This window comes from Penaeus monodon, chromosome 19 (genome assembly GCF_015228065.2).
Source record: "Penaeus monodon isolate SGIC_2016 chromosome 19, NSTDA_Pmon_1, whole genome shotgun sequence".
Taxonomy (NCBI): Eukaryota; Metazoa; Arthropoda; class Malacostraca; order Decapoda; family Penaeidae; genus Penaeus; species Penaeus monodon.
Window position 1 is genome coordinate 32,794,231 of NC_051404.1, and position 213 is coordinate 32,794,443.

A 213-nucleotide genomic window follows, 5' to 3' on the forward strand; every position below is an offset into this window, starting at 1 on the left:
CTAGTAATTTAATCTTATAATATTTTATTCATAGATATACTATTTTACATCTCCCTTGTATTCATCTATTTATCCATTATTAATTAAGACTGAACAATAAATAAATTAATAAAGGGACTTTATATGAATATGTGTATGTGTACACACACATACATATGATAAACATTTTCATAAATGTATTCTTTTATCCAAAGGGTAAAAAAAATCCTAAAC